At 42.4% G+C, this 19,491-nt stretch overlaps 1 protein-coding gene and 1 long non-coding RNA gene across 2 annotated transcripts in view; both read left to right on the forward strand.

Annotated features, from left to right (window-relative positions):
* The first annotated feature begins 3,302 nt into the window (after window positions 1-3,302).
* On the forward strand, window positions 3,303-6,597 carry LOC118098704. The gene is made up of 3 exons (XR_004694198.1): window positions 3,303-3,432; window positions 3,804-3,960; window positions 5,611-6,597. It is a non-coding gene; the product is annotated as an uncharacterized LOC118098704 (long non-coding RNA).
* A 3,703-nt stretch (window positions 6,598-10,300) lies between these two features.
* The window catches only part of ctnnd2a (catenin (cadherin-associated protein), delta 2a), a 244,656-nt gene continuing 235,465 nt past the window's right edge, over window positions 10,301-19,491 (forward strand). The window contains 1 exon segment of the mRNA XM_035143145.2: window positions 10,301-10,730. The gene's annotated coding sequence lies outside the window, so the exon portion shown is untranslated.

Consider the following 19,491-nt stretch of genomic DNA (forward strand, 5'->3'; position numbering starts at 1 on the left):
ATTTATCAAAACACCTATTCAATAAAAAAGAGCTTCTTACATTTATTCCAGATGAGTCAGGCCTGTGAACTGAACTCAACTATCTGTGGCGCAATATGCTCCTGAGGGGAGAGCATCAATGACATGGCCTGTGAAAAGCAGTGGCTTTGGATAACAGAGATAACAAAATATGTGCCAGGGCAAGTCACTCTTATCCAAAGTGAAAGCAAAACTGTATTCGATCACCTTAATGTTCCCTGGTCACGCTAGGGCGGCCGTCGTAGCATATTCTTTACAATCTTAAGTGCTTTAAGGGAAAAAAAGAAAAAAAAACATTGTAGCTTTAACTTAATCTTTCAAAATACTTTTGGGAATCTAATAATTGCTTCGTTGTGTGCATCATGCACCGTTTATGGAGTGTGATAGTCCAGTATGTTGGATGACCTTGGAACTCTCCACTTTGCTTCATAGCTTGTTCCTGTGGAACTTGGAAACACATCTGAAGAGTCAGTTAAGATAAACTAGTGCTTGAGAGGGTAGCTTAAATGAAGTGGGAGCTTCCTCTTGTGTAATCCAGTGAAGGACCGTGTTGCACAGAAGAGAACTGGAGCTTGGTCTCAGATGTCCGTAAATTGCGTTGTGAGCATCTCGTAGCATTCAGTGACGGCAGACAGGATCGCCTTGGCTTTGCAAAGATTTTTAGTCTCCTTGCTCTTGTGCTCGTTCCTCCTTCGTCTCGTCGTCCTCAACTTCATGTTGGGCTCTTTAGTCTAATCAGGGGAAGTCAAACAACAAAGACAACATTTTTCAATGGTGTTGAGCCCTTTTTACTGTGAGTTTACTTGTCAAACTGATATTCATTTGAATGGATGAACGTGAGTTACATACATTGCTAGATTATAACTGCATTTTAATGGTGCACTATCTTTCTGATATTCTGATATATATCAACCAATATTCATAAAATTTGGAAATAATTCCTAAGATGTTTATATCCAACCCTTAAGATAAATAAATATAATTGTCGCTTGACATTTTACAGTTTAACCATAAACTTTATAATAACTAACTATGAATAAAAAGAAAACGCAAATACAATCAAATATATAAAACTTGAATTAAGAAAAGAAACTTTTTACTAACTTTAAAACATATGTATGAACTAAATGCACATCTTGTCTGCATTGGTTTTTCTTTTGTAAAATCAATGTATTCATACAGACACATTAGTGCTGATACCAATATGTCCATGAAACGATCATATCAGGCAATTTTTATCAGTTAACAATCTGTCAGGAGCCATGACAGTGTGACCGAGTATTTGAAACCTGTACTGGTCTGGTTAGGCCCAAGGCTCAAAATAGGCACTCGTTTGCTTTGTTGTGTGAGTCAGACTTTAAGCATGAGCCTGAAATTTGATTCTGACCCAAGGATGTGCAAAATGGAGGACAGGTGAACAGCAAAGTTGATCCAGGGGCATTTTTTGCAAAAACACTAATGAATATATACTGTGTCTTAATTTGAATTTAAAGCACTACTAAGGGACGACTAAAAATCTTGGTGGCAAGTACAAACTGTATTTCTAGGTCTATTCTACTGAAGCTTGTCTCTGGCACAAATGTAATAAGTTTAACAATCGCATCGGCTCATGGTTGGATTCACTCCCACAACCGAGCGGGTTTTGAAAGCAGTCAATGAGTCACCGGCGAAAAGGCAGAAGTAAACGTTAGAGCCTGCCAACATTCCGCTGTCCCCGTCACTTCAAGAATATGCCTCTCACACAGAGAAACTGAAAGTATGAGTGCCCAGAGTTTGTCACTTTGTGGCTCGTCCTTTTCAAAGTACAAAAAAAACAACATTTCAACTACTTTTAACTATTTGAACCAATTCATTCCTGTGGCTCTTGACTCACCGATTTCTGAAGACAAGGGCAATTTATTGAGTTGAGAACCATTCTGGCCAGTGTGTCTGTGTGGGAAAGCCCTAAATTCTTCATTTTGCAGGTTAGGCTGTGCAGGGTACTCACAACGTTCTGCAGAATAAAGGTATGTGAGTGCTTTGAAACATTTGAATTATACAGTGCATGCCCTCAGTGACCACAAAAACAGAAACCCATATGCAGCCGCACATTCGATCACTTTTGGCATTGTGCTTGATGGCGTGGTTGCTCGGGATGGTGCTTTCTGTAAATCTATCCAAAAGGATCTTGCTGGAATTGCCCATTTCTACGTGGCCCTTAGAGTTTCTCTACTCCGTTATTGTGTAAAGGATAATTCATAGTTTCCGCACCCACCAGTCCGCTCTGGGCCTTGCGAAATAAATTTCATCATTTATTCATGTCCGCCACCCAAAATGTATGACCACGCTGACTGTCCACGTCGTCTGGGCATGCTTCAGGAACAATATGTCCACCTACTTGAATTGAATGGAATGTGGGATCAGTAATGCATGCTTGGAACGCCCTTTCATTATGACTGGAACTGTGGGCATCTACATGTGACCGAAACCGAGTATTGTTGCAGTAGATACACGTCAAGCAGGGGAAGGGTCTTTGTCTTCATGGTCACTGAAATATTTTTGATATTTTAGAGACTCAAATTAATTATACAAAAGGAATAACATACTTTTAAAAAATCAACAAAAGCAAAATGTACAATCACAATTTTAGCCGACAACTACAAAATAGCACTCACCGTGTTGTTTGCTGTGCAGTTACGTAGCTTTTGTTTTAATTCTTGGCAGGACGTGTTCAGCAAGTCTCTGATGTTTCCTCTCTTGGATGGATGACAACATAGAAACGGTCAATAATAGTAATATAACTTCGATCTTACTGCACTGGAGATTGTTTTGGAAATATTAAGTAGCTTTCAAATCATGGAGGCCATCTTGTCTCGTCCTGTCTTTGCAAAGGGGAAAAGCTTGTTTGCAATCGTTAAATGTATTATGTAGAAGTAAAACATCAGGTATCATCACATGCTGTGCTTAGACATATAGCAGTTCAGCAGTTGGTCAATCTGGGTCAGGGGATAGTAGAGGAATACGTATAGGCACATAGGATCTCAACATTTAGAATTAAACATGTCCTGTGGGAAAGTAAACAGGATCAATGTCTTACCGTGTTGTCAAGATGAGTTTTCACGATGACCCTGTAACTGATTCGAACTTCTTTGGGAGGCCTTATGCTGTCACAGGACAGAGACAGAGGTAGAAGCAGAAGAGCAAGAAGACTGATGCAAAGAAGAGGCTGAGAGTCAATGGAGAGAGAGAGAGAGAGAGAGAGAGAGAGAGAGAGAGAGAGAGAGGTCATTCATCTAATCAAAGACATTTTTCATTTAAGATACAAAACTCTGGACCAATACTGTGGTATTTGCATGAATGATTAGCTGTACTGCGTCATGTCATGAGGATGGTGGACTCACACACAACCACTTAATGAGTAATTCACTTTAAAAGGTAGGTTTATGTTGCTAAGTGTTCATTAAAAATACATTTGTCGAGGAAATTCTCTTAACTCAATATTACTATATTATATAATTATTTGTTGAACCTGATTTCATTTGAAGCATTGATTTGTGTGGGGGGGGTGTGTGTGTGTGTCAATCTCAATGACTTTTGGACCCCACTGTACAACAAACCCACACATACACAAATAACTAATGTCTCTTCCAATATTGGTTCCATATACACATGCAACCTGTTTCGGGGATGTGTTTGCCTGCGGTGGAATTTCAAGATGCCCTTCATCATCATCATCATCATCATTATTACGCCTCAGTTTTTGTAAACCACCAGCCAATTCCCGTAAATCCTGAATCCTATTTCAGTTTCCTTCTGAGAGGCAGCAGGGGAATTATTCACACGGAATTCCCCCTTTGTTTGGAGAAAGCCACTAAACCAACTTGTGGTAAATCAGCAGCCAGCCAGTCAGTCAGTGTGCGGAGGAGACGGCAGAGGGACGGATGCACGCGTGCTCGGCTCCTGGTAAGTTCTCGAACACACTCTTCACTACACCCTATCATTTATACCCCAGCTGCACACTTTTGCCTATTTGGCACAGGTTCGCCTCGACTTTGGTGGCTTTATGTCTCTTTAATCCAGTGCGTCACCACCTTTCGTGGGCCACTTGACTTCTGCAATACTTCTGTTTTTACTCACCATTGGTCATTCTTCACTCATATTCACCGCTGGCCACAGCTGGAAACCGCTCACATGTCCCGTGCGTCCTCGTCTCTCCACGCGATTATCTGCTGTGTTCTAGGGAATTCTCTCTTGTTTCCCCCGCGTCCTGCGCAACTCTCTTCTCCCACACACACACACACACACGAGCGCAGCATGTGATTTTACTTCCGTCCTGCACCACGCCGAGGTTTCACCTTACTCCCAAATAAACGCGTCTAACGCACAGGTCTGAAGCCTCTCGGGTTCCTTGGGACAGGTCTGAGCAGTGGCAGTTCCAGGTTTGTGTGGGGCCCTGGGCGAGACCCCCCCCTGTAAATAACAACCACAATTTTGTACGATCAAAGTGGTTACAAACACCAAAATGAAAAATGAAGAGTATAAACAATTCTGGCATGTAGATATAAATAAAATACAGAATACAATTTTGCAGAGCTTCTTATAGTCTACAGTGCAGAGTGAAGTTAGAGGACTTTGCGTTCATCCTACCTGGTTTATGTGCAATCATGATTTTACAGTCAATGTTTTTCATAAAATGATTTTGCTTTATTATAGTTCATGTGTGGCTCATATATAAGCTAGAATTATTTACTTAACTGCTTTTATTTTTTTCGTACATTACATGTCGGCTATATTCAGAGGTTTATTAAGCAAGTGACAACATCTTCAGACCTAAGTTTACAGCTTTTCAAAATAAATACTCTGTAATTTAGCTTGATATAAAGCATTGTAGCAACAAAACAAATGTTGTGCTTTTACTTTCTTTACTAAACAAACAAGAATGTCCCTAACGTGATGGAGATCAGCACCTACGACACAAATGCGAATGTCCGCGTCAGTTCCATATGAAGAAATACAAATTAATAATCTAATCATCAAAATGATTTGGCCACCGCTGCTGTTCTTTATCGTTGAAGAAGATATGTTAAAGTTGGTCCACATATGGACTGTTACCACTCTGACACACCCCCACTGACTGCTACAGAGTGCAATGTCCAAATTACACCAAATTCAACACTGCACTTCACTGGGCCATAAACGATAGACATTGCAGGTGAAAGGCCGACGAATTGAACAGTTTGGAAGATACGCGTTCCACATTCTGACAGAAAGACAGATGACTGTGAAATGAGAAGGTGAAATGATTGTTTCTGTAGACTTTGGTTATTGCTGTATTTGGTGAAGGTGCTGCTACATGTGATCTTTAATAAATGTAAGATGAGACATGGAAACATTACAAAATACTAATTTGTAAATTTTAATAGTGATAATATTGATAAAATAATTAATTGTGTACAGTGCTGAGATCAGAGTATCATCTAGTGTTGATGTTCTGCTGGCAGCTGGCTGTGCACATAAATTAAAGAATTATTAAAGTGTGTGTGTGTGTGTGTGTGTGTGTGTGTGTGTGTGTGTGTGTGTGTGTGTGTGTGTGTGTGTGTGTGTGTGTTACAGTCTTGGAATCTGCAGTAATTGAAGACATCCATCAGATTATGACAGCGTCGCAGGGAAGCTTTGCATCGTGGGACTTGGAACGTGACCAGGTTAAACATGACAATAGCAATCAAACATGTGATTTAGAGCAAGATCCCTCTTGTTTCTCCTACAGTATGCTCTGATTCACTTATAAACTATGTGTGAGGTGCACTGATAACATCAGTGATGTATCATCGATACTGTTTCTGTGACTTTGATTAACTGTGCTCATTTGTGGGCTGATGCAGACTTCTCGTGAGAAAAAAATCTACCATGTTTTTCGGATTTAAATGGATTTATATCTCAAAGAATTCTGAGATAATAATCATGTTAATTCCGAAAAATGTGAATGTGATACACTTATGTAAAAGTTAAATTTCAGCCAATATTATATTGGGTAATGGGATCTGTTTGTGTTGGTGAAGGAGCTGATGATGATAAAGGGTCTTTCATAATGCTGGGAGGGAATTGTTTGAGGGGAAGTTGGAGGGTTTCAGTGATGAAAAAAGTCTCCTTTGCAAATGAAAAGGCCGGATCACATTCCAGGCCAGATCACTTGCCTTTCACATTTTCAGAAAACAGATTTCTTTGTTGAGTTGGACAGCTCTGTGTGTTGTGTTGGTCTGTAGTGGGCTTTAAATGACTAAAATGATCACACCAGTGTTTTGTCTGATAGTTTTACCTCATTTTCTTACTATAAATTGCTGACCACCATAAATGTGGGAAGGCAGTCACTGGTTTGGCTTCATTTCATTACAATATGAAACTTGCACCTGTTACCTTATATTGATCAAATCAGCCTTTACGTGTGGATATTGCATATTTGTTTTAAGATGACCTCAAACCATATCTAATTCATTCTGTTAATCTAAACGGTCTGAACCTGAAGACATTGTCTGACTTTAACAATCTCATTGCATCTATTGTTACTATTGTCTTTAATAAAGAAAAGTTCATTATCACCAATTGTGGCTGTGTCACTCCCTTTGTTAACCAGCAAGCCATTCATAACATACATCTCATGATTTGATGAATAATGAGGCTACATGTTAGTTCGAACATCATTTATATTTAATACCTGACAATAACATTCCAACATGTAACTGAATGTGACTGGTTACACATGATACTTTTCAGTATTTAGTATATTCAGCAAAAACAAACACAATGGATGGTCTGTGTTAGAAACATGTTCAGTTTTGCTTTTGCTGTCAAAATTTGTTGGTCACACGCCCAAACACTGAATGCAGCTTTTCACAGAAACTTAGAGACATGAGGGCGTGACAGCTTGGAACTGATTCTTGCTTAATAATCTCGGGTTAAAACTACATTTCCTGTTAACTGTGTTGCAACACATTTTATTAATGGGATGGTTTTTGACAAAGGTTTTTGGGGTGACAGTTTTCTTCAAGCGGTCATATCATACATCCACTGAAAGTGTGGCATTGGCTGGAATGATACTACATTACAGTTTTAGAAAAGCTCTTTTATAATTAAACTCTACAAATAGGGAAATTCAAAAAGGTTTAAACATCACCCATAATTTTACAAACTAGATTTTCTTGCAGTATAAATATATATATATTTATATACATATAAATAAATATAAATTTGTCAAAAACATTCATTTGGATTAAAAGAGAAAAAACTTAATGTACATGGCCTTGAAACTGGATGGTTTTGTTTTATATAATGATTTGGGTAAGTCATGTCTCAGTTAATTGGCTCCATCTAGTGGTTACTCGTCAGACACGCATGTACACTCACACCCTTGCTTGGACTCACTAAGTATTTGAATCAGCCTCAACCGATTATAAACCTGATTCGTTTGCAATGGGATAAAGATTTTAGAATTTACCTTTCAAATACCCATTTGTTTGTAGTAGTATTGCAAATACAGGTTTGATGGAAGATTAAAGTGAATTGAGTTGTGTTCATATGTGCATGATACAAACAACAAACATGAACAGTTGTGTATGACATCACACAAAAAAACATTTAAAGGCAGTGGAAGCAGAACTGTAAAACCCGATGCTGTAAATTATTGGAATTGGAACACACATAAATCCTGATTTTCAATGAATTATGAGTAAAATGTTAGACTCATGATTGCTGGCCACTGTCCAGCAATAGAGTTTACTGTGGCAATAGGTAATAAAGATTATAGATCCAAAACCAACAGACTTAGAAACCTCAGCTGGGGCTGACATGAGTAAATTGAGTGGAATTGGATGATAATTACATCCGAAAATGTACCAGTGTAGATTTTTCTTTATTACTGACAGCAATACAGTCTTCTTTAGGAACAAACATTATCCATACTCAGGGAAGTTGCAAGGTAAAGCAGATAATTTATTGGCCACAGCAACGACAGTTTAGAGAACCCCCTTAAATTCTATGATCTGTGGGGAGATTGCAATGACACAATGGTTGAATAACCCTAAACAAGGCCCAATGCCACCAGCCTTCTGCCAAAAGCTTCTTGATTTTACATGTTTGGTTGTAGATGAGAATGTCAAAATCCATGTTCAACCTTTTGTTTGAATCTGCAGCCATCTCCTCTCTCCACATAGACTTCTTTTGGATGATGCATGAGAGCTTTCCCCCATCACTTCTAACCTTCCCAGCCTCTTGCTGACCTCTATACGCTCAGGGATTTTACCCCCTGTGGTTGACTTAACCCTATATAACGTGGTGGCTTTTTAAAAATTCCTCAGTTGTTATGAATTTGCTCGAACTTCTTAAATCCTCCTCAGCCTCGTCTCTCCAACATTACCGTCCTGTCTTCTGACTCTCTGATATTATAAAAACAGGTCAGGAGTCACTTTCCCTATTTACATTTTCCGCCCACACGTCGCTCTCTGGGCATCTCAGACCAACCCATTCAGGTCCTTGAGCTGATGGACTCGAGCACATCGCTCCCACATCCAGAACCATCTTAATGGCCTAAATGAAAACCATACTTGAGTGGACTCACTTTAAATGTGACCTTTACTTTTGATGGGCCTGTATTCAGTTGGGGTTGAATCACTCATGAGATGGAAGCGTCACTTTGAGTCTCCCTCCCCCGGGTCTTCAGTGCGTCCTCCCAGAGCATCCATCTTCCCACTTTGACCCTCCCCTCCCCTCAACATCTATTCATCTGTCCTCAACATCCAACACCTCAACGTCCATTAAAGCCTTTAAATGACATATTTTCCTATTTTCCTATTTTAATATAAACTGTTCAACAAGTGGAAAATATAGAATTTGTGGCAATTATATTCAACAAAGAAGTTTTGCTTAAATGAAAAGTGATTACTTATTGATGGTGCTATGGTGCTAATATTGATGCCACGTTAATTGTGAAACACCAATATAAATATTATAAGAGAACGATCAGTGAAGAACAAAGACAAAGGCACTTGATGCAGGACTGAGCACACAGAGCACATGATATAGACACACACATTCTATTTGCTCAGCAAGTCTTGACCTTGAGAAATCAGGTGTGTGTGTGTGTGTGTGTGTGTGTGTGTGTGTGTGTGTGTGTGTGTGTGTGTGTGTGTGTGTGTGTGTGTGTGCTTTTACAGATATCTTTGTGAGGACCATTTTGAGCCTACAACCTAAAGAGTGAGGACATTTTGGCTGGTCCTCACTTCTGACCCACTTTTAATGGGCTGTTTCAGAGGTAAGACTTAGTTTTATGGTTAGGGTTAGAATTAGGTTTAGGTTAGGGTTTGGGTAAAGCTTAAGGTTAGTCATTTAGTCAAGGTTCGGGTAAGGGGCTAGGGAATGCATTATGCCCATGAATATCCTCACTGAGATAGATGTACAAACAAACGTGTGTGTGTGCAAAGGGAGAAAGAGAGAGATGATGGAGTGCAGGTCGGGTGATATTATCATCATCATAACCCCATAGGGATCTGGTTGCCATGGGGTGTGTATGTGTGTAGAATGGGGGGTGTGGGCATGGGGGGTGGATGTGATGATACTGTGGAGAAAAACACTCTCGCCAATGTCACATTACGGGCCCGCCTTGGTTTTTAGATAAGGGCTAAGGTTAGGTTAAGAGTTCAGGTTTGGCAAGTAGTGTTTACGATAATGATAATGATAACAATAACTTTATTTGTATAGGTAGTTCAAAGCAGCCATTCAGCCAAATCGGAAAAATGAAAACAAAACACCAAAAGCAAACAAGCTCAATGATAGATTTAAATGATTTAAAATCAAAGGATAAAGCAGATATAACAATAGATCATTTTAAAGCAATGGAAACAGCTGTGATAGAAAAAAAAACAATCAAGTAGAAGCCACTTGGTAAAAGTACATGTTGAGGGAGGATTATGGTCATATTCAAGATATAGGGAATGAATAACAGCTTGTGTGTGTGATGGGGGTCAAGGGACTTTTTGGTGTCATGGTTGACTTTCCATGAACATGCACACATTGATGAACATGCACAGGATTGAGGGTGTGATAAAACGTTACTGCTCCCCGTGGAGGCACACTGTGACGCAATGATAAAGAAAAGGAAGGATTCTCAATGTGCACACGCAGTCGTCACACACACAGTAAATGTGCGAGGGCAACACCCAGCCTCTCCCCGCCGCACGCCGCCTGAAGATGGCGCTGCGTGTCTTTGTATGATGGCGGTGCTGCCACAGAGGGCTGCGCGCGTGCACCGGCGCGTGCACGCGGAAGGGGGGAGACAGAGCCGCTCGTCTGCCTCCTCTCGGATGGTGCTGCCTCCCCGCCGTCGCAGTGCTTTCGCCGCTCTCCTCCTCTCTCTGCCTCCCTTTCTCTCTCGCTTTCGTGCCCAGCGCCTCGCCTCGCCGCACCTCGCCTCCTCCTCCTCCTCTTTCTCCTTATCCCCTTGCATCTCTCTTCCACTCCCGTCTCGCATGCCCCAGCCTCGCACCCCCGGCCAAGCATCCCGGCAAATGGTCGCTCCATCCCCGGCAACTCCGGACGCAGGACACCGCGGAAAGGCGCACGGCTCCGCTGCCTTCTGATCCCGAGCACACTGCGGACTGGACTCGGAAGGAGAGGCGGACCACGCACGGGGAAGACACACGAGGAGGACGCCGGTCGCTGACAGTGGCCAGGATCTAATTTCGGTAAGTCGTCTTTTTTTTTCTTTTCTTTAAACACAACAATGTTACAGAGCAGGTGAAGGTGACAGCCGAGTCTCCACCTGGGACTGACTCTTGCAATTTTGGAGACGCATGTGCAGAAATGTGAACGTGACCTCTGGATCGTGCTTTAAAAATGATGCCCCAGCTTTTGGGAACAAGCGTGCGGCGCAGCTGGGCTCAGATTGCCCAGCACACAACATCCATTTGGCTCCAGCTGACTGCTGACCCAAATCCACCACTGGTTGTGCGTAAAAGTGCTCGAAGGGTGCGAAAAAAAAAGGCACCATGTAAACACGAGGGCTGTGATGGCTCTTCCTCTCAAGATCAATCCTTATTTTGTTTGGACAACTCCTTCCTCACCAGAGGGGTTGTTGTTATACACGTAAAACATCTGGATTCGAAGCCATGGTGTGGCACATGATTTATTTGTGTGTCCAAATTCTGTGCCTCAGGTTCCACAGTTCTGCACGTTGCTCATGAATCTCATTGTCTGCGGATGGCCCATTACGTTTTATGGAATTTCCTTTTGTCTGCATGTCTCTGGTGAATGGGAGGTGATACGAGGATAAGAGTATGGGTGAGACTCCATACCTTTTCCCACAGCTTTACTCCCGCTTTGATCAATAGACATTTGCAGGAGGGGGGTTGTGCTCTGGCAGTTTGTCAAGGGCGTGCAATATATCCAGCAGATGATTTTGAGGAGAAGAGGAGGAGGAGGAGGAGGAGGAGGAGGGCGGCGGCGAGGAGGGCCAGGCTGCTGTGAGGCATGCTGTGGGTTCATGTTCAACTGCATGTCAGCACTTGGGCCGGTGCATGATGGACAGCAGAGGCACAGATGTACAGTACAGTGGGCAACTTGTACTGGCACATGCTCAGGTGTGGAAAGCATTATCTTTCAGTGTGTGACACTTGGAAAATCCAAAAATTGGGTTTGCAGGTTAGGCAGCTGGTGTAGCCAGGTAAGCAGCCGTGTAACAAGGAGAAGACAATCCCCTCTAATTCCCCTTAAACTGACCTCTGGTGCAGGAACATAGGGATAAAGGTTTTTTTTTTCCTCTCCCTCCCGTGTCTTCCACAGATAACCAGCGCTCAGTCTGTTTAATCCAGCACATTATACACTTTCCCAGGACTTAAAAAGCAATGGCAGTACAACACTCTCCTTGCTCATGAGCCACACACCTTCAACAACTTCATAGATTTTTGTTGTTGTTGTTGTTGAAGGATAAGCAGCATTACAAAGGACCTATCAATGTGGGAACTGTCTGGCATCCCTCACACACTCTCACACTCCTCTCCCGCTCTATATTTCCTAAAGATTAGCTTCTTTTATGTCCTGTGAGTGTCTCCAGTGTTCATGAAATGCCTTGTCCTTCATCAGGGACACAGATTAAGCTAATTCACACAGCAGCACAGGCCTAAGGCCTAATCACTATGCTGCGCCGGCAGAACAGAACGGTCTTTACACTGTGGTAGCCGAGAGAAGGCGAGAGAGACAGGGGGGAGTGAGAGCAAAGGAGGGGAAGGCTAGCCGCCGGTGCTTATTGATCGGATGGAGGGGCTGCTGGCAGGCGTCCACAGGATGGAGTGCTGACGACAGTCCAAAGAGTTGCCGGGATGTGCTGGGCCGGCGGTTGCCTCACAGAGTGGTGCTGATGAGAGGGGACGACTTTGAGTTATAGCTATCCTCCCAGTAACAGAGCAGGGGCAGAGAGAATTTGAGAATACTGTAAGTGTTCTGAATTAGATTTTTTTCCATCACCACAGAGGGGAGGCTGGGTGTGGTTAATGCAGATAGTGTGAAATATGTTGGAATGGAACAAATAGAATATGTCATTCACGTAGTGACATATTGTACATCTGACAAAGGAAAGGCTGTGTCACATATCTGTGCTGATGCTCGGAGGACACGTTGTAGTTGCATTTTAGTGTCATGACTTTGAGCATTGTAAAGTTTTGATGTCAACATTGAAGGTTCATCTCATAAATTTGTTTTATATATTTAACAGCAGGCAGAAACTTTTGAGTGGGATGAGACTTAGCTCCTTTCACTTGTTCCAGGAATCGTTTATAATTCATGTGACAGCAGTAGCACATGGAGCACCTGTGTATGAGCAAGACTATGAGTCTCTACTATTTTCAGAGAGGCTCTTTTATACTTGGCCTTTGACCTCAAGCCCCCCTCCCCTTCTGTGTCACACTGTACATTTATTATTCTAACACAAGATACACCCAAAATTCAACTTGATTCATATATGTTCCTGAAAGAAGTGGGTGTGTCCATCTCCTCTCCTCAGTAGTGTGCTGTCTCCTCAATATTGGATTAGATGGTTGTTCAAAATGCATTAATGGCTTTCCTTTCAAGAAGCAGTGAGTCCCAGTGGCAGATATGGAAGCTCTTTGAGGTGGGACACAAGCCCAGAGGCAACATCTGATGCTGCTCAAAAGCTATTGTTGCAGTTATTATTATTGCTGCCAAAATAGACTGTCTTATATTATCAGTAACATTTTTGGTGATTCGACAATTAACCCAATTTCTAAACTATAGAGTATCCATATTTACGTTATATAAGTCCCTTTTTATCTTTTACTTCTACATGACTAAAAGAAAAAAAAAAAAAACTGAAATTACTGCCGTTGAGCATGAAGCAGCTTCAAGATGAATCAGAGACTGAAAAGCCGATGCTTTGATTTCACACGTTTGTGTCCTTGAGCTCCGTTACCTGCGATGTGTTGTTCAGGTTTACCTCCATATATCCACTCAACTGCAGGGTGAGTGGGCCTCAGGCCACTGGCTGACATTTGGTCCATACTTGCTGATTGCATTAACTGCATATTCATGGACATAGGGGATGTGCTAATTGACAGCCTCTCCGTACTCATCAATCAGATGTCTTGATGCGCGTGTCTGTGACTAGATGCGTATGTGCCCGTTTAATGATATAAAAAACAGTGATGTGTCACTGCTAATGAACAATTTTACAATATCCCCCATTACAGTGGAATTGTTACAAGATTGCAGACATGTTACACACCATTTAACCTCTAATATCACTCTTCTTCTCCCTCAAGGGTGCCGTATATAGTGCACTCAACATCGCTATGTTATCGGGATATGTCCGACCAATCCTAGATGTGATACGTTTTCCTAAAGTTTGTCCATTAGAGTCAGTCTTGAGATTCTTATATTTATAGGGAAGGAAATTAATCTAATTTAGGTTGTGAGAACTTGAAAGTATTTCTGTGTACACACCACAAATCATGCAGTTTGCCACATTGCATGAGTCAGTGCTACCGCAGTGTTTGGCAAGTTACTTGGAAAATGTAATCATGACTTACTTATTGACAAACTCAAACGGTATCAAAGTTATGTGATTAATTCAAAAGTAACTAGTTACCTTACTTGTTTTGTTACTTTTATTAGCACAGCTTCATCAAAGGAGACAAAATGCTCATCTTCAGGTTCATATTTTGAAATACTTGGTTTTACCTCCTGTCTCTTTAAGGCCCCCCTCTGAATAAAGCCCAGTCTGCTCTGATTGGCCAGCTAGCCCGTTCTGTTGTGATTGGTCAACTGCTTCCAGTATGTGTAGGAATTGTCGACCTCCAATCTTGCTTTACCTGGCTTTATACGAGGGCATAACAGCCGCAAGGTGTGATGTCACGGGATACCATGATTTCCCCAGAAGTATCGGCCTGATTACTGACGTGGTGTTTCAGGAACTTCAGGAGCAGTGTTTTCTGTGGCGTAGAGGAGCTCCCTTTACTTCTGGGCTTTGGTCTTTGTAACTTGGCAAACGATTACAATCCTACAACACAGTAGAAACTGAAAAACGCATTTCTCCTTTAAAAACTCAGCTAGTTTAGCCTTGGTGAGTACATGTACACGCACTCTGCAAAGCCACAAAGTAAATGTGTGGGTTTCTCAATACCTTCATCTCTGAACATTTACACTTACCTATATTTTTGGCTTGCCTCAGCTTGTAAAACAGATTTGGAGAGACGGGAAGCGGCTTTCCTGACCTTTTGAGGCATAGTATTCAAACACACTGCATAATGAGTGACCTTATACATGTACACATGGATTAACTTTATGCAAAACTAATACATTAGATTAATAGACACATATGAGTGAGCATGATTGATGTGACTTTTCATCTCCTATACAAGAGATGTATGCAGCTGTGCAAAGTGTGGTTCAGGAGAGCCCATTTGTCAACCCAAAGATCTGGATCCAAGGCCTCATTTGTCTCACTGGAGTGTCCTTGAGCAGGACACTAAATCCCTCACAGCTCGCAGGACGTTGGGTGGTCTCTTGCCCTTTGACCTCTTCGTAGTGACGGGGAACCAGGATGACTGATTTTTTCAAAAGTGTCAAAACCAATTGACAACATGGGAGTGGTTCTTGGAACGCCAACAAAGAACTGTTCAGGACTTATTGGATACTTCTGCTGACGTGACGTGGCCACCTTTCATTCATGCTTCCCAGCACTGAAACTGTATCCTCTCGCCATCTGCTGACCTTCATGTGAAAGCCAGAAAAGAGAGAGAAATTCTTGGCAGCTTCGAGGTCAAAGAAGTGGACAATGTCATCACATTACTGCAGCTCAGACAGCAATTGCTTGGGTTACCTGTTTGAGTTTGAGCCTGGCCTCTCTCCCTTTCAGTGGCTCTAAATGGCACTTGAGTTGAATTTTGAAGAATACAGTGACGAACAAATCATCTATCATGTATCGTGGCATTATGTTCAAATGCAGGGTCAATCGCAGACAGCAGGTGGCGTAGGTAGCCAGCCATCGCAAGTGTTGCTGAGCATTTCGTCTTCCTGTCACGAATATCTCAGACACTTCTTTCTCTTACGGTAAAAGACAAGCGAAGAAGATAACCTGTCCAAGTTAAACAATGCTTTGGATTTATGGCTTGGTTTCCACTGATGCCACACGTAGTAAAAATATATTGCCTCGTTGTACTGGAAGGTAGTAAAAGGTAAAACCATTCACCAATTATTGTGTATTGTAGTGATTAATGAGAGCAGGACGTTGAGGAACGCAGCAGGAAGAGGAGAGGGAGAGGTAGCGCGAGCGAGAGAGGGGAGGTAGGGATGTGTCGGTGTTGAAACGAGTCCAGAAAGGTAGCAATATGTGTGAATGAGTGAAAGAGAGGCAGACAGTCAGAAATGGAGAGGGGTGTGTGCGTGGATGCCTTGAGTGTTTCTGCTGCCAATTCTCCTCCCATCGTCTAATGAGCTCGCTGCAGATGGAACTCCCTCTGTCAGCCCTCTGCTCTCCTCCTCCTCCTCCTCCACTCCATTATCCTCCCTTCTTCCCTTCAGTCTTTAGCGCAAGGCAGGGGAAACAAAGAAAAGAAGAATTAGAAGAGAAATAAAGGAGGGGGTGTGTGAAGCCCAAATATGTGATGAGACAAAAAAGCATAAGGAGAGAGAGAGAGGGGGACTGAGGCTGCAGGTGAGAGGAGGATGGATTAACGATGAGGGGTAAATTGTGAAGAAGACGGGGAGAGATGGGCTGTAAAGTGAGAGGTGGAAATTTAAGAGCTATCGACAGAGCTTGTTGGGGAGTGGCAGAGGCTTGTCAGCGGTCGGAAGACGAGGCAGCCGAGAGGTTGTGTGAGAGGGTGTCATGATCTGAGCCTTAATGAGGGACGTTACAGGGACTCTTTGGACACTCTGGACTATTTGGACTCCCTGTTTTATTTTCATATCACCTGTTTCTGTTTTACTCCCGGTCTTTTTCTAGTTTTCCCGCCTCTGCCATGGTCTGCCCCGTGCTGATGTGTCCAGTTATCCCTGCCTCCCTTGTGTATGAGGACTTTGTGCTCCCAGCCCCTGTTGCTTTTATCGCCTCCCTGGTGTTTTTTCACGCTCCACGTCATTTTGCCGTCCGACCAGAGACTCACGCCCTTTTCACACTAATGGAGACATTTTGCAAGACAAACCTTTTTCTACTGTGTTCCTGTCGTCCGCACACCAACGTTTTAAAACTGAGATTTTTACAAAGACCTTCCAAAGGGTAGATTTTCAAAAACACAGATTTCCGTGTGTCTGGGTGTTCCTGTAAAATGGAGCATTTGGGAAACGATGACATCACAGCTTGCTGGTATTTGCCCAGTATTTAGTTGGACCACAGTGTTCTTCTCTGGTATTTGACAGATCGCTGATTTAGATTTTATAGCCACCTACTGGCCCCGCATGTATGTTTGAGCATTTGTATACATTTTTTGTGCTCTTATCTGGACAGATATATTTTTGTGATAGAGATTTTATTTGAAACGGAGGGGAAAATATCCACAGTAGTTTACGACAAGGACTCATTAAACCTGTCCATTCACATCTTCAATGCACCTACCTGCCTTCGTCTGCATCTTGGCCGAACCTCCTTAGCAGAGACCAGGGGTCATTAAATGCAAGAAGTGACGGAAAGGTGTGAAGAAAAAACAAACAATAGAGAGCGTGATGAGATAAAACCACAGCCCTTCACCACTGTCGACTCAGAAGCTTAAAAAGCTGCATATTAAAGCCTAATGGTCTTTGTTCAGTGCGGGGCCGGCAGTGGGAGCAATATGTCTGCGGTTGCCTCGCCATGACATCATGTCTGCGCCTGTCACACTGTACTTGCTAAGCTGAATTAATAATTGGATCAGCTAGCCAGGTCTGTCAGAGCTAATTGAGCATCAAAGACGAGCCATAGCTGGAGCGCAGATCATCTTGATTTCCCCGGGCGGAAATGTGCCGGGAGCTTGTATGACTTGTGTGACTAAGTGCGGAAGCGTGCGCGTTTGTTCATCTGCTGAAACGTCATCATGACCTTTATGGTATGTATGTGCGCTCTTCATCAGAATTCCAATACATCCACAGGTTGGGGAGACTGTGTGGCTGTTGGCTTGTGCTCTCGGTATGTGCGGTATGAATGTGTAGGAGCGTGTGTGGGTACTTTTAATACAATGCATTATTCTATAGCAAGCTGTTTCCCGCTGACGTTGTGTTAACAGTGTTGTTTGCATTTCTATTTCACTACCTACTCATTTCTGTTGGACTGTTATTGACCGAAAACAACGACTCTAGTGCTGGACAAAACGTTGCAGCTCTCGAGTGTGAGTGTTTTTTTTCCCCTTTCAAAAAGATATGGCATGATGACACACCAGGAAGCGGGGAGGTGTATTGCTGTTGGCTTCATGTATTGTCTCTTTGCACAGAAACATAGCATTATCCACCTGGCCGGTCAAGTGGGAAATAATGTGTTTGTAGGGATGTGAACACCTGCGCCTCTGTGTGTGTGTGTGTGTGTGTGTGTGTGTGTGTGTGTGTGTGTGTGTGTGTGTGTGTGTGTGTGTGTGTGTGTGTGTGTGTGTGTGTGTGTGTGTGTGTGTGTGTGTGTGTGTGTGTGTGTGTGTGTGTGTGTGTGTGTGTGTTGTCTCTGCTTTTACAGCGCACGTCGGAGACAGTGTCTTAGCACTTGAAATCCAGTCGTGCCAATATTTTCCAGTTGCAGCCGGCAGTTTTTACACCTGCTGCTCTGCATCATAGACTGAATATATAAATGTACATGTCCTCTTTACTACAACCATCTTGAAATGGAGCCAAAGTATTTGGATACAAATGCTGCCATCTTGCGCTGATGGCGTCGGTAAAGTAGTGATCGGGGGATGGACCTGCCGTATCGAGGTCCTGCTAATACACGCTGCTTGCCAATCATGTCAAACATGATGATTCACTCCATCAAGTATCTGGAAAAATTAACACTTGAAGATACATCAATGTGATAAGAACTCCCTGAGATGACAGACAATTACACTTTGGTCCATGTCCCATCCACTAACATGTAAGAGGCGGAGTTTATGACCTATTCTGTAACCAGCCACCAGGAGACTACTGAGATACTTGGCTTCACTTTTAGGGAGCAGTCATGTTGTCCATCTTTATATACAGTCTATGCCAGTGGTCACCAAAGATCACTTTTTAATTCCAAACGTAAGCCAAGATGTCAACCCTGATCTTCCAAAAAACCCACTTAGGAGGGTCGTATTTATTATCTTTGCAACGAGGACCGACAGTGGAGGTTTTAGAGATCGACCACTTGATCGTGATCGAAGGGTTGGTGAACACTGATCTATGCCCTGGACCTGTAGCCCCAGCCAGTGTACGCCACCTACAGGCCAGGAATGTAATGGCTGATGTAGTTCAACTTCTGAGGCTTGCAGGCGATGAGAAATAAACAGAAATATCATTCAGAATATTGTTTCAGAATGTCAACGTTGGGAAAGGAAAGCACAGGAATATTCTTAACATCTGAGTCAACAAGACAAAGTTTTACTGCCCATAGAGTTTAATTTGTTTTAGAATTTAATTTTCTTTTAATTGTGAACTATATTTGTATGTTGTTGGAGTAATGGGGCAGCAAAAGTTGACTGAAATGAGCTCAAATTTAATTTGCTGTCATTAACCTTAATGTAGCATACTTCACCATTCTCTGGAGTCATTGTAATAGTTTTACATCAACAGAATGGGAGAGAACAGGACAAATGAGGCTATGTATCTATCATCAGTAAATGAACATTTCTCCAAACAAAGGAGAATAACAACAAATGACTGGTGGTAATTTGGAGTACAATGCTATGAACCAGTCTCTCGCTGTGGCGAATCACTAATCAAAGGGATGGGTTTTCTACAGATTCTGCCCTTTGAGAGCAAAACATGATAGAAAACCCCCCAAAAAGATGGGTTGAAATG

The sequence above is a fragment of the Hippoglossus stenolepis genome, chromosome 19 (assembly GCF_022539355.2).
Source record: "Hippoglossus stenolepis isolate QCI-W04-F060 chromosome 19, HSTE1.2, whole genome shotgun sequence".
NCBI lineage: Eukaryota > Metazoa > Chordata > Actinopteri > Pleuronectiformes > Pleuronectidae > Hippoglossus > Hippoglossus stenolepis.